Here is a 15,652-nt window from a genome sequence, read left to right as displayed (position 1 = left end):
AATAAAGGAACTGGAAGTAAGGTCATTGTGAAATTTTATATGGAATTTTTTTGTGCAAATAGGCCCTCGCGAGAAATCGACTATAATAAAAAATAGAAAAATCCTCAAACAAAATATTGTCCTGTAGCTAGCTGTAAAGCATTAATCACAAAAAATTAGGAAAATCTTTTATAAAAGGTACATACATTTAATTTGTTGTACGAGGTTGTACGGTCGAATAATAAAATAAAGAATAGAATTAAAATACGAAGACATGGAAGAACAAAATGGATTTCGTGCAGGAAGATCGAGCACTGATAATATATTCGTTCTGCAGCAGGTAATAGAAAAACGGAAGGCAAGGAATCTATCTACCCACCTATTGTTTGTAAATTTAGAGAAGGCATACGATACGGTATCTTTAAAAAACTGTTTCAAACATTGACGAAAATGGGTCCCAGTAGAGAGTATGTGGATGTTATCGCAAACATACAAAAAAATGCAAGAAGTTTCATTAAAGAAGGAAACGTTATATCTGAATCATCTCCAATAGCCAAGGGGCTTAAACAAGGATGTTGTCTGTCTCCGATCTTATTTAAAATATATATTCAATCATCGCTAGAGCAGTGGAGGAAACAAGTATCCGGAATGGGAATAGACATAGTAGGCGGTAGTAAATGTCTACTGACAACTTTGTTTTTCGCAGATGATCAGGTAGTCGTAGCGAATGATGAGGAAGACATGGACTGCATGTTAGAAAACTAAAGAAAGAATATGAAAAATGGGGTCTCAATATAAATATGTCAAAGACAAAGTATCTAAAAATAGGGGATGATGAAGAAGATCCAGAGTTATCTATAATCTAAGATAACCCAGAGGATCTATATTATCTACAGAACGCACTACTAAACGAGACATCGAAAACAGAATGCAGCAGGGCAAAAAAAAAGGATAAACATTCTAAGCTCTCTACTATGGTCTAGAGCAGTGATACTCAACCTGCGGCCCACTAGCCTTTTTTATGCGGCCCGAAAGCTAACTGAAGGGCCCTATGATCAAATTATTTGTCAAATTCCACGTGTTTTTCAAATTATTTGATAGTGTGCCGTTGTGTTTGAGGCGTGTTTGTGCATGAGGCAGACAATTTAATGACTTTAAATGTAAATTATATTTACATTTTTAAGAACTCTGATTTAAAAGCAAGGTATTATTAACTTTTAATAATAAATTATTAAAGTTGATGAACAAATACTCATTTTAAAAATAATCAATACTTATGTACTACATTGCAACGACCCATTTAGTAATCACAAGAAAAATTCAGGTCCAGATTGACAAAAAAAATTTAAAATAATTGTGACCTTGAAACAACATCCTCTATATTAAAATTTTCAAAATTCGTCTGCACATTTGAAACGGGCACAAAAAACTAAGTTTAATTGCTCGCTTCAATTTTTTGCGCAGATAATTTAATGACATTCATTTTGAAATTATATCGAAATTTTTGTTTTGAAAGTTCGAGTTCTTAAAAATTTCGACATAATTTCAAAATTAAAGTCATTGAATTGTCTGCGGAAAAAATGGAAGCTCCATTAAAGCTCTTTCCAAATGTGCAAACGGGTTTTGAAAATTTCAATATACAGCATGATGTTTCAAGGTCACAATGGATTTATAATTTTGTTTAATCCGAATCTGGATTTTTCTTCTGATTAGTAGTTGGGTGGTTTGGGTTCTAAATGTGACATATGTGTACCAAATATCAAAAAATATACAAGGTGGTTATAAAGTTATGGGTCCAGAAAGAAATGGGCAAAATCGATGAAACACCCTGTAACTCAGTTATAAAGTCGGTGGAGCAATAAATTTAATATGTCTAGAACCGCCTCATTTACCTCTATTCACCATTCAAGAATTTCCGTTTCCCAATGAAACACCCTGTATACTACTTCATCTTCATTGCAGCCCGCAAGCTGTGGCAATAGCTACTATGTGGCCCAGGAAAGAAAAAGGTTGAGTATCGCTGGTCTAGAGTCTAGAGATATGATTCAATAAAATTGTGTTCTGACAGGGAAAGTTTTGGGGTAGTTCTGATTTCTTTCATTATATATGGATTTTGGGCTGCTGAATCCGAATATGAGGTGTGCGGACAAAATTTCTTGCCGGAACATTGAAAAAATCGCGAAAAAAGCGAAAAATTTCAGCTTTTTTTCCGCTTTTTTGCTCAAATCTCGAAGACTGCTAACTTTTAGCAAATGGTCTGTTAACAGAAATTAAATTACTTAAAATTATCTAAAAATATCACTATTTACTTTTTTTTTCAAACGAACCGTTCGGTATAAAGTACAAGTTGAAAATTGCCAATTTTTAACGGTCTCGGCACAACCCACTTTTTACATTCCAAAACTTTATTTTTTATTGAAATGCTGTCATTTGATAAATTTCTCCTAGTTTTCTGTACAAATAATAAATGTTAGTTCATAGGTATGGTATGTCTCTTGTAACAGCTTCCATGAGTCCATTCCGTCCTAAGAGGCCGGGAACGTCTCTGCTTTTCCCTTAGAGCCACAGAAGATCAGGCACAGATGGAGTCACAGTTTCAGTTAACACATAAACCTCAGGCGCGGGTTTCTTTTTTAGGAATGAAGATATTAGAAGGAGGAGAAATATTGTATATTCCAGTGAAGATAGAATTGAAACGAGACAACTAGTGTGATATGGTCCCGTCAAACGAATGAATGACGATAGATGGCCAAAGAAAGTTTTAAATTACATACTACAACAAAGAAGGGGAAGGCATAGGAAGAAAATGTACAGCACAACATGAGAGATAGAGCCATCAAAGAAGACGAATGGATGGACAGAAAAAGATGGCGGTCGAAATGCGAGAAGCGGCAGAGGCTGTAGGAACCTCGCTTATAGATAGATAGAAATTATTCAGACCATGATAAAACTTTTGAAACTTAATAACCCAAGGAAGATATTACCAGCTTCGATGCCGTAAAAGAACAACAATGGAAATACGAGATTTGTACAATTGACATTCGTCAAAATGAAAAAATCTTTATTAGTCACGATATAAAATTGGAAATAAAGTTCAAATACTACAATGATACCTATTCTCCGTTCTTCTATATGTAATGCAGTCATGGACCTTCACTGAATTATCGCTGAAGAGACTCGAAGCATTTGAAATGTGATGCTATAGACGTATGTTGAGGATTTCCTGGATAGACAAAGTTACCAACTAAGCAGTTCTTCACAGAATGGGTAAAGAGCGCGCACTAGTCATAACCATAAAAGTCGCAAACTGGAATATCTAGGTCATACAATGCGTAATGAATAACGATACAACCTACTTCAGACCAGGTGCATGGAAAACGAGGTCCAGAAAAAAAATTCCTGGCTTCGTAACTTACGAAAATGGTTTAACTTGACCACTACCGAACCTTTAGGGCGGCATTCAACAAAATGCTTGGAGAACCATAAGGCTACGGCCAGACAAGCGATAATTTACGGCGCGTTAAGAGCAGTAAAATGAACCGCTAAAATGGGTTCCACGGTGAGTGTAGTGGATGGTCAGACCAGGATTTACACCTCAGTCTGGCCATCCACTACACTCACCGTGGGACCCATTTTTCGCGCTTCATTTTACTGCTCTTACAGCGCCGTAAATTATCGCTTATCTGGCCGTAGTCTTATAAAGTACAGTACCACTAAATACTACTTCTACTACTTAAAACTTACTACTACTTCAACAATTTAAATATTTGGGAGTAATTGTGAATGGCAAAAATAAGAAGTGAAGAAGTAATGGACCGAAGACTAGCAGGTAACAAAACATACTGGAGACATAGATGGAGAGAACTTATCCAGAAATACAAAACTGAAAATATATTCGAAAGGAAAATCCTAGGAGAATAATTATGGGTCCTCCTCCTCAGTCGTCTCCTCATTGCTGAGTGTCGTGATTCCCTATAATACGAGCAACTATCTCTTTCCATCGGCTTCTGTCCTGAGCTTACCTCATGGATTCAGAGAATGTCTTTCCACTGGCTTTCTGTACTTGATCCGTCCATCGAGTAGGTGAGCGACCTCTACTTCTGCGCCCTTCAACGTTTCCCGAAATTATAAGTCTCTCAAGATTATTTTCACTTCTTCTTGCAATATGGCCGAAAAATTTTAAGACGGTGGAGAGGCAAATAGAGGAAAGTCGAGTCTGAATACTAAGCTCTTGGAGGATTGAGTGATTTGTTCTGTGTTCCGTCCATGAGATCCGAAGCATTCTTCACCAGCACCACATTTCAAAGGCGTCTGTCTATTCTTTTTCTGTCGTCCGATTTCATTGTCCATCCATGTTTCGGATCCGTAATTAAATATGGGAAAAATTAAGGCATGTACTAATCTTATTTTGATGTTCTTCGACAAGGAGCGATCTTTCCAGATTTTCGAAAATCGACTCATAGCGTTTTTGGCCATGCCTATTCTCCTACGTATTTCTGTTTCACAAGATCCTGTATTACTGATGTAGGATCCTAGATAATTGAACTCGTTAACCACTTCAAACTTGTCTAAGGCTCCTGTTGTCTGAAGTGAATTTGAATAATCTACTATCATAATTTTTGTTTTTTGTTTATTGATCTTGAGACCACATCTATTGCTTTCGGCTTCCACTAGCTGCAGCAGGCTGGACATTTCTTCTTCGGGTGCAGTTATTAATGTTGTATCATCTGCATATCTGAGATTTGAGATCTTCTTTCCTGCGATAGAAATACCGCCAGTCCATTTGTCGAGTGCTTTTCTCATCATATATTCACCATAGAAATTAAAAAGACTTGGAGATACAATACATCCTTGTCGGACTCCTCTACCTATTTTAAAAGGATAGACAGATACCTGGGAAGCATAGAGGGAAGGAATAACGACCTACTGACTAAGAAGGTCACTAGGTGGAAACCAGAAACTGACAAGCGAAGAACCAGAGAGAGATGGGAGGACCAGGTCATGAGAGACAGCAAAATCCTGAAAGTGAAAAACTGGAGGAAACTATGCAATTAGCGAAATGAGTGGAAGAAAATTATTGTAACGAAAGTCAAGCCATACAATAAACTTTGAAGAATGCGAAGTGATTCACTGCAATATGCGAATCAGAGAGCTCTAAGTAAGAACGGCAAACACCATTCGAAATGAAAAGCATTGTTGATGATGAAATACTACTTCTCAAAAAAGAAAAACATGCATCAGAGAGATTCATTCTTTTAAAACTCAGTAAAGGACCAGTAAAACTCAATTCACACCCTCACGTTAAAATTCTTTAACAATATTTATGACGATTGTGCATTAGAGGCTCATTTACTTACTATAAATTCTTGTTAGAATATCTAATAAATACCCACACTTTTCAAAGCACACGGTGGATGACAAGGGGAACAACACACCATCAGTTTTATTGATTGATATAGCATCGTGTCCAATGAATTGAAAATTTCTGTCGTGTAGAAATTTCTGTTTTCGTGACCATGAAGAAAGTTAAAGTTTCAAATTTTTAATCTATTGCGCTACCGCTATAAAAATATATAATAACTGAAGTGTACAGGCAACTATGATAGGTTCCTAGAAAAAATCAAAGAGTTGTTTAAGGATTATATCTACTGAGATAAAAAGTGTGGTAAAATCAAAAATTTAAATAATATAAGTTATCACAAGGTGCATGGAACAGTAAATTTTTGTCATATAGAATTTAAGTATATTTTATAGTCGTATAGTATTTTATAGTAATATAGTATTTTATAGTAGAAACTGTCACAATGTGCAAAAAAGTGCGGTTTCAATATTTATTTAAGAAATTCGATATTCCGCTTTAAAGATAAAAGTTTGTGGATATTTTAACATCCAATTAATCATGTTAATTAGTCACTAGTAGTCAACTTGCATATTAGTACCTACAGTTAAAATTATTAAGCAACAAAAACTATTAAGTTTTTTCTACTTTTAACGACAAAAAACGCAATTTCATTAGCGGAACCGAATACAAAGTTATTCTGCACATAATTTTTGAAATACTATTTGGTTAAAATATCCCATTTTTGGTAATAAATATTTTGTTTGAGCAGCCCGTGCTGTAAATCTCTTTAAAATTTTGAATTATTACTCTGTCACGATTGCTCTGATTATAATACTAGATTTTGGAATTTTACATATGAAATTAACCTTGAATTTGGTTAGATTCTTTGGAAATTAATAAAAAGTGACATATATATCTCATGGCCACCTTGATACACATAAACCATCACTACTAAATTTGTTCACCAAAATTCTAAAATAGTATAAACAAGTTAAAATAGTATCCTTGAAAGAGTAGCCTTGCCATAGAAACAACTTATGATGAACCATGAACCGCTAGTCTTACTAACAAAGTAGTATAAGTAAGTATAAGTAGTAGTGTAAGTATGTAGTTTTAATTTTTTCTCAATTAGGTAAGCTTTTTAATGGCAAGCAAAAAATCGAAAAAAATGTAATTTTTGACAGTAAATTATTAATAATTCTTAACAAAAGATTCGAAAGATCTACAGAAAACATTTAGGTTTTCTTTATTGAGGCCTATAATAACTAAAAAATTGGGATACCCAAATTTGTCACAGTCCTGAGAGAAATCTTATTTCCCCAGGCTAACTTGATATAAAAACGACATAGGCTAACAAACGTTCTCGATTTTTAAAATATTTGGCTAATACTAATAATAATTAACATATCGGTCACTAACATGTTAGTAATATTTTTTATACTTAAGTATAAAATGAGTAAAAATTAAAAACATAATTAATCAAACAAGTCAACATGTTACAAAGGGTATAGGTATAGGTATAGATATAGATTATAATAAAAGGAATTTTTGTATAAACGATTCCGTATTATTTTTCTTCAAAAAATATTTTTTATACTACGAAAATCTAGATAATTTTGGTCTAAACTGGCCAACATGACCCTGCTATTAGGAAAAATCAGCGGTGGATCTACGGGGAGGGAAAATGAGAATATTTCCCCCTAACAAGGTTCAAAATTTAAGAAAAAAATTGTTGAAACATAAAAATATAATATATTAGCTGAGACTGAGATGAAACTTCAACCACAGACAGACAAATTTAACCCAAAAAACCGCTAGTTAAGAACATTAAGGCAATTTAATGCATATTATGTATAAGTTATTATGTCGTTTAGGTAGTTTATCTTTTTTATGTTTTTTGGTTGGTATTTCTATAGATGGACAAATTTCCCCTCCCAAGGCAAATGTCTAGATTCGCCACTGGAAAAAAATGGGAAAATATACGAAAAAGCGTTTTTCATTCATATGCAGTTGAGGTTATGTGCTAAAAATATGGGAAATAATATAAAAAAGAGGTTTGTCGTATTCTGATCATGTTCTAGACTGAAAATGGCAAGTCTGATCCCAGTATTAGAAATAAAAAAAACTATCAAAAATCCTTTATTTGCTAAAAAACTGGGGGGAAATCAAAAAAATTGGATTTTTCGATTTTTGAGAATGATCCGGAGAGAAATTGGCAAATCTAACTCCGCCCTTCAAAAGAACAGAAAAAACACACAAAAAATAATTATTTAGAAGTTTGCCAAAAATTACCTACCTAACCTAAACTTTGAAAATTTTAATATATTTTTCCTGTTTGATCCAAAAAATAAAAAAAATCTCAAGAGACTTTGGACATGAAAATATAGCTTCGTGAGTTTTTTCATATTTTCCGGCAAAGAAGGATAGCTCAGAGGGGATTTTCAATATCTACGAGTACTTTCAAGGGCCCAAACCCTAATAAGAATCCAACCGAGTGCATATTTTACCTTTTTTGTTGACACTGCAATATTAAAAGAAAATGAATCTAACCTGTTTTTCCACAAAAACCTATAGGTAATTGTCAATTATATTTTAGAAAGTTACTAAGTACTTCTCTTGTTTAAAATACTATAGATATTCTATAGATAAACCTGGACATACAGTTATCCGCCACTCTCGAGATCAAGCTCATTTGCAAGCCCCCTACACGAAAATATGTCGTGCTAGGCCAAATAAACAAATTCCCGTTATCTCGTGTTGCCTAGCAACGACTACAACATATTTTAATTGCTATTTTTTGGTCGTTAGACACACCGGTGGATTGTTTTTCGTACCATTGATCTGTAGCACTGGTTTTCCCGATGACTCGGCACACACTATTGCTCCTATTCACAAAAATGTTGACAGAAGTTTGCCAAGAGAACGAATTCGCGCACGAAAGTCACTATAGAGAAACAACCTTCACGATAGTACCAGCACTAAAAATGACCGCTGCTGTCGTATGGTACGTACGTGGATTCTGGTTGCACAAAGTCAGAAATTGTAAGCAACGTTGCCGATTGGGGCAGACGGCTGCACCTAATTGCATCACATAAATTCATACTGAAAGATGTTTAACAAGAGTCGATATGATGTACTCTTTCGTTACATAAATAACATTAGGTATTATACTACTACACTTTCGATAAATCTACAAGTAGGTAAGATTTTTCTATTATAACTTAATACTTATTTAATAAAATAAAAATGTATATTATATACCATTTTTATTCAGTGGCAGTGCGAAGGCAAAACTGTCTTATTTTTCACTTAGAACAGAGAGCGCAAACCAGTACTCTAAATCGACGATTTTCGACTCTATTTGGAGTCATCATCAGAGAGGCGTAGGTGTGCTACTCTCTGCCCCAAGTGACGAAACTCCGAGAGCTTATCCCCGCATTGCAACTGACGTTTATGGAGTAGGTGTCTAGCGACATCTGGCAACTGAAAATCAAAGTTTTCAACCTAATAGAAATATTAAAACTATTGAAAAATATTAAAAATATTCCTAAAAGATATTTAATTGAAAACTTATTGGACCATTTTCGTGGTAACACCTCCATGGCTTCTAAAAATTGCAAGCCAGATGGATGCTGAAGCGAAGATGACAAGAGGGAATTCAAAAAACTTACAATTCACGACCCCGTCTGTTCAGCTGGTAAATTCCAACCGAAAATAGACCTAGTTACTCAAAGGAGTAAAACTAATATAAAATAAAATAAAAATGTATACCATTTTTATTCAGTTGCAATGCGAAGGCAAAACAATCTTATTTTTCACTTAGAATACGGAGCGCAGTCCAGCACTCTAATTCGACGATTTTCGACTCTATTTGGAGTCATCATCAGAGAGGCGCAGGTTTGCTGCTCTCTGTCCCAAGTGACGAAACTCCGAGAGCTTATCCCCGCATTGCAACTGACGTTTATGGAGTAGGTGTCTAGCGACATCTGGCAACTGAAAGTCAAAGTTTCAACCTAATACTTATTTAATTTCTTTAAAAATATCCCAGGAAACGAAGCCTAAAAAGTCGAAAAATTACTCGGTGCTATTTTTCAACTCGAGTATCTGGTGGAAGTCAATAGAAAAGGCGTACTATCGCGTAGGTATCGAAATTTTTTACTGCGTCATAATTTTTAGTGGAATTTAAACAAAACGTTCAACAGACAGCTTTCTTGAAAGTGGTACCTTAATATTATATACATGCAATAAGATTTTGGCGGTACTCAATGAATACGGATGTTCCAGTTTTTTAAACAAACATTCAACTTACCAATTAATATGTCAACATTGTCATAATATGAGTGCTTACCTGAAAGAAAAAAAAATATATTAATATCAATTTTCAATTTTTCACATAAAAAATGGAAAATGGAAGTTAAAAACGGAGCGCGCTTGAAAAATTTGCATATCTCGGGTTCTACGTAATGCAGAGCTTTCTTTTTTTTAATTGGAATAGCTCGTCTAAATAAGTTTTAACATATCTTCACCCCTATAAAACCATCACCAATCCCTAAAAATTGAGCGTTTTATCAGTGTTTTTCTTGTATTATTTTGATTTGTTATTTTTTGCTATTTTTATTAATCAACTATACTATGTCTTTATATATTTTAAAAGTATACAATGTTTGAAACACCTTACCAAACCAATTTTATAAAAATATAAAAAAATTCCACAAGGAAAAAATTTCTGTAGCTGGCTGTATACCATTAATTACAAGTAAAATTTAATAAAACATTTTTGGCTTGGTAAAAGGTATATTAGTTTAAAAAGCCCCTATAGGGCTACAAACATACAAACAAAACGTTTTCGCTCTGGAACAAGAGCATCATCAGTGTTACAAGAACATGGTGAGCCAACCAAAAAATACAAAGGTCAAAGCCTTTCAAAAACAGACTAAAAGTCTTATATAGATGACAACATGGCAAAATCCAAAGGATGGATAAAATTCCTATGGCTACGGCCCTAGGGCAACATATGACTCCCACACGTGGTAAGTGGGTAACATTAGGTCATTATGTTACAAGAGGTAGTTGCCTGTCACCTCTTTTAACATAATGACCTAATGTTACCTATTGACCCACTTACCACGTGTGGGAGTCATATGTTGTCCTAGGGCCGTAACCATAGGAATTTTATCCATCCTTTGGATTTTGCCATGTCAATCTATATAAAACTTTTAGTCTGTTTTTAAAAGGCTTTGACCTTTGTATTTTTTGGTTGGCTCACCATGTTCTCACCAAAGAACACTAAAAGTGACAACAAATGAAGAACTAAACATTGAGGATGGAGAGGTAAAGGAAACATTAAGAAAATTAATAGAAAATCAGCAAAAGAGGAGAACAGAATACCAAACGAACTCTCTAAAGTATGGAAGACCAGATCTGACCAAGCAACTATTAAAACTAATCCAAAAAATAATAGAACAAAACAGAATACCACAAGAATGGAGAACAAGCATTTGAATACCTCTCTTCAAAATGGAGACAAATCGGACACAAAGAACTACAGAGAAATTCATTTATTAAACACAACACTAAAATCAACAACCAAAATAATATTAAATCAAGTGAATGACATTATAACATTAGCAAAAAAAAGACAAGATAAGACAGGAGGATTCCCTGTGTCCCATATTTTTCATCCTGATCATAGTTGAAATACAAAAAAATAAGAACGAAAAAAGGATACCAAATAGGAGAAGAATAACTTAAAATAATCTGCTATGCAGACGATGCCATATTAAGATGTAAACAAAAGAGAAAATAGAAAATTTTCCTTTAGGTCTGAATGCAGAATATTTGGTAACAATAGGTTGAGCTTTTTACAATTTATAAAGCAAACAGCGGACATGAGAGAATATACAATTTGCATTCATCACCTGCTTCCATCACCAGGTAGATGGTAACTCCAAGCTTGTTGGAGTTATTACTTAGCACTCTTTGTTTTATTGAATGGAGTTTTCTTCACAGTAGCTACTTCTCTACATTTTTGTAGAGTCTTGGCTACCTGGCAACTATAATTAGCAGGGTGTTATTCATTGCAGTTTGCACATATTGAACTTATCCTTTTCGGTTTTTGGCATTATTTGTGTGATATTCTTCAGCATATTACAGGCAACTTGGTGTTTTAATATCAATATTTCTGTAAGTGCCCATATTCCTGGCAGTTTTGACATTGAAGTATGAGTTTGAGACGTCTGATGGTTTTAATAGTAGTCACTCTCATTCCTATTATATCACGAATTTCGTATCTTATGGATGTCTTCTTCATGATCAAATGTGAGCATGTACATGTACACTGGTAGTTTCATTTGCTTATTTTTATTTTCTTTATCTTTTTTTTAACATATTTTGAACACCTCGTATTCTGTATTTCCTTGCAATAAATCTTAACTATAAAGCTGACAACGCCGTATGGAAATTTATGACCCTGGCCACATAATAAGGGTCCAATTGTATAGGTCTGTTTTGATTTTTAAACGGCCTAATCCGAACTCAGCAAACCCACTCCTTAAATGCAGTCGCCCAAGCAACTATTCACCAACATAACCCCAAACACAAAAGATTACACAACTGATTACATAGTACGAATCGGTCGAGAACTGGTTAGTGGAGGAACTCCTAAGATGTGCTTAGAATCGACCAGTCTATAGCGTCTACCTTGCAGTTTAACAAATATTAATTTGGTCCGCCGCAATCTGGGTACTACAATAATAGTCTAGGAGCTAGCAAGAGCTAGGTTACCGTGGCCTTTTCATTTTTTATGGGTCCACATAAGTTTTTTTTATGTATGTTTGGCTCCTGATTACGAATTTCGAGGATGGATTTCGATCCAAGTGGCCAAAATATTGTTATAAAAAATTTAATTGTTTTAAGGCTCTAGCTCGTAAACTAAAAGATGAAAAATTAAAAAAAAAAATTCATTCATTGAAAAAAAAAACCAAAGAAAATGGCTTTAATCCAATGGCTGGAAAACTTTAATCCAATGATTAGAACTCGAGATATTGTAAAATTAGTGCAAAATAAGTATTCTTCGAAGCTTTTTCCATCGTAACTCGGCTTTTACGAATGCAAATGAGCTCTAAAAAATCTAATTTTAAACTAACAATAAAACACTGAAAACTTTTGATTTTAATACTTCCACAAAATTTATTACTAGTTGAATAGGTTGAGGAGTGGGGGGGAGGGGGCTGTTTGTCTAAATTGGCCATTCAGAATTATATCTGAATTTTTCAATTTATTAATTTCCATAGATTCTAATAAACCTTGTGTAAAACCTTTATTGAAGAATTTTAAACTGTTCATTAAGAGAATGATTATGATCTAGAACAGCGTTTCCCAACCGGTGGGTCGCGACCCACTAGTTGGTCGCGAGCGGATTTCAGGTGGGTCGCGGCGTGGCTCTTACAGTAGCTGAATACCGTAAATATACAAGGTGTCCCAAAATAGTGGAACGGGTCGAATATTTCGCGAACTAAACATCGTATCGAAAAACTGAAAAATACGTGTTCAATCATTTTCAAAAATCTATCCAATGATACCAAACAAAAAACCCCCACTACACCCCCTGGAGGTGGGGTGGGAGTAGATTTTAATCTACCCCAGTTTTTCTTGCAGATTTTAATTCGTTACGTAAAAGTAAGCAACTTTTATTCAAGACATTTTTTCGAACTGTGGATAGATGACGCTATAATTGGGAAAAACTATTTATCCTGATACCATAGGTAAATTATTATAGAAACGGTCTAATATCTCACGAAATACACTTCCAAATGAGAAACTAAAAAATATATTTTTAATCTTTTTCGAAAACCTTTCGAATAACACCAAACGTGACCCTCCAACCCACCCCCTGGGGTTGGGGTAACTTTAAAATCTTAAATAGCAACTCACACTTTTTATTACAGATTCGGATCCGTCATGAAAAATTAAGCAACATTTATTCAAAACATTTTTTAGAATTGTTAATAGATGGCGCTTTAATTGGAAAATACGATTTATTAGCGCCATCTATCAGAAATTTTAAAAAATGTTTCGAATAAATGTTGCTTAATTTTTTATGACGAATCCGAATCTGCAATAATAAGTGGGGGTTGCTATTTAAGATTTTAAAGTTACTCCCCACCCCATCTCCAGGGGGTGGGTTGGAGGGTCATGTTTGGTGTTATTCGATTGGTTTTCGAAAAAGATTAAAAATCTGTTTTTTGGTTTCTCATTTGGAAGTGTATTTCATGATATATTAGACCGTTTGTATAATTTACCTATGGTATCAGAAGAAATCGTTTTTCCCAAGTATAACGCCATCTATCCACAGTTTGAAAGAATGTCTTGAATAAAAGTTGTCTACTTTTACGTAACGAATCCAAATTTGCAAGAAAAACTGGGGGTTTCCATTTGAGATTTTAAAGTTACTCCCCACCAGACCTCCTGGTGGTGTACTGGAGATTGGTGTTTGGTGTCATTGGATAGATTTTTGAAAATGATTAAACACGTATTTTTCAGTTTTTCGATCCGATGTTTAGTTCGCGAAATATTCGACCGTTCCGCTACTTTTGGGACGCCCTATATATAACATCATGGGTGAGGGATGGGTCGCGAATTTAAAAAAACATCAGAAGGTGGGTCGCCACACATAAAAGGTTGGGAACCACTGATCTAGAAAATGATCAAAAATACATAAAAAAAACTTTGGTGAACCATCAGAATTGAAAAGACCATTATAACCTAACTGGCTCTTAGACTAAATCGGTGGTTCCATGTTCCATGCAAGCCATAGTACCAAAACAAATCTTGGGTATCTCGCGGTCGTCTAGTTCGGTCAGAGACGATTAAATCTCAGATAAAAATAAAAACAAGGACGTTAAAAACTTAAGCATGGTTAGAAATTGATTTATTATTGTTAGAATTTTTGGTGTTGTAATGACAAGACTTGATGTCTATCATTAAAACAAGATGTATGGCTTTGTTTTTGTGCCATAATGCAGGCATTTAAAAAACAGGAAACTAATTATCAAGAAATGTGGAATAAGATAAGAAGTGGCTGTTTATTAGCTTGTTACTTGTAAAAAGGCTATTTAGAGTATCGGTTAAGATTAACAATATTTTTAGTTTACTATAAGACTAATACAACGCTAATACTATACCTATTAGTATACCTATAGACAAAATAGGTATATTATAACCTAACTAACTAGATAATGCAATTGTTCCATAAATATAAATACTTAGGGCATGAAATCCAAATTACCAGGGACAATCAAACTGCTGAATTACAGAGAAGGATCACCTTAGCATGGGCCGCATATGGAGCTCTATCAGACATCTTCAAGAGCAACTTGCTAAATTATTTGAAAAGGAAGACGTTCAACCAATGTGTGCTTCCAGTCATGACTTACGGCGCCGACACATTATCGTTAACCCAGGCCACAGCAACGAAACTTAGAGTGGCCCAAAGAAGAATGGAACGGTCACTATTTGGAATGATTCTCAGAGATAGGCTCAGAGATAGGACAGGTGTCACAGATATCATAGAGCGAGCGAGTAGCATGGCTGAAGTGGAATTGGGAGGGCCATGTAGCCAGAATGAAGGACGGGAGATGGACCCAAAAAATTACAGTGTGGAGACCAAGAGAAGACAGAAGAAGTAGAGGTAGACCACCTACACGATGGACAGACGACGTCAAAAGGATTGCTGGGAATTGGTTGCAGAAAGCCCAAGATCGACAAAACTGGAAGAAATTAGGGGAGGCCTATGTTCAACTTTGGATGCAGAAGGCAGGATGATGATGATGAACTAGATAATGATAATCCCTGCCCTGTACCTTGAGTCAAACGACCTCTGACTGATTATTTGTTCTTTGGACTACCTTTCCTATTTCTTCAAGGAACGTCACTTTGAGTCTTAATGGCATTATCAAATTTGGTATTGGGTTATTGCAAATTTACGTGAAGACCACAGAAACAATATATGTAAAATTCCAGCTGAAGAACAACCAGCTAAATCTGATAATTGCAGAGGAAACACCCGACAAGTTATAGGGGATGCCCAATAGTACCTGCTTGGGATAAACGCACACAAATAACAACTAATAATAAAAAAACACCCACATAGAAGAACAAATAGCCGATCATACGGCCAAATCAAAAAACCAATTCAAACTCCAACAACAATACTTATATCAAAAGAACAACAAAAAGGACTGACCAATGACCATGATGGTGGAAGAGTTGGTCACAAAAATGGTCAACGAGGCGATCAAAAATGTTAAAATAGGACTGATCTAAGTAAAGAAC

At 34.8% G+C, this 15,652-nt stretch overlaps 1 protein-coding gene across 3 annotated transcripts in view; it reads right to left on the bottom strand.

Moving 5' to 3' along the window:
• LOC114327271 (caskin-1) overlaps nucleotides 1-15,652 on the bottom strand; it is a 475,220-nt gene that overhangs the window by 300,731 nt on the left and 158,837 nt on the right. Inside the window, exon 1 of one of the 3 annotated variants that reach the window (XM_028275821.2) lies at nucleotides 8,155-8,290. The exons of the other annotated variants lie outside the window; for them this stretch is intronic. The gene's annotated coding sequence lies outside the window, so the exon portion shown is untranslated. Of the gene's footprint in view, nucleotides 1-8,154; nucleotides 8,291-15,652 lie in introns of those variants that run through there. 3 annotated transcript variants of the gene reach the window in all.

The sequence above is a fragment of the Diabrotica virgifera genome, chromosome 2 (assembly GCF_917563875.1).
Source record: "Diabrotica virgifera virgifera chromosome 2, PGI_DIABVI_V3a".
Taxonomy (NCBI): domain Eukaryota; kingdom Metazoa; phylum Arthropoda; class Insecta; order Coleoptera; family Chrysomelidae; genus Diabrotica; species Diabrotica virgifera.
The sequence above is the reverse complement of the archived record's forward strand: the minus strand, read 5'-3'. Positions and strand labels throughout refer to the sequence as shown.